Genomic DNA, 423 nt, shown 5'->3' with positions numbered 1-423 from the left:
CACACACACACACACACACACACACACACACACACACACACACACACACATATACATAATGGATTTCTACAGTGTTTTGCCTGCGACCAAAAGGTCTTCACTAGCTAAATGTATTAGATGTTTGAGTAAATGAATGAACCAACAAGAAAGCAGCATTAAGAGAAGTACAGATAGGAAAAAAAAAACCCCAAATAAACCTGAATACCACATGTTCTCACTCATAAGCAGATCCGGATCACTGGTCACGTGAGCACAAGGGTGGGATCAGCAGGGGAGGGAGAGAGGGGAATATTGCCACGTGGCAATACACTGGGTACCTGGTCCACTATCAGTGGGAGAGAGGGCCAGCTAAAAGCCCAAACTTCACCTGCATGCAACCTACTTATGCAGTAAATCACTTGACTCTAAAATAAAAAATTTTTT

Source organism: Carlito syrichta, unplaced genomic scaffold (genome assembly GCF_000164805.1).
Source record: "Carlito syrichta isolate Samal-C Ts95f unplaced genomic scaffold, Tarsius_syrichta-2.0.1 Scaffold308806, whole genome shotgun sequence".
In the NCBI taxonomy this organism is placed as follows: Eukaryota; Metazoa; Chordata; class Mammalia; order Primates; family Tarsiidae; genus Carlito; species Carlito syrichta.
Note: the sequence above shows the minus strand (reverse complement) of the source record.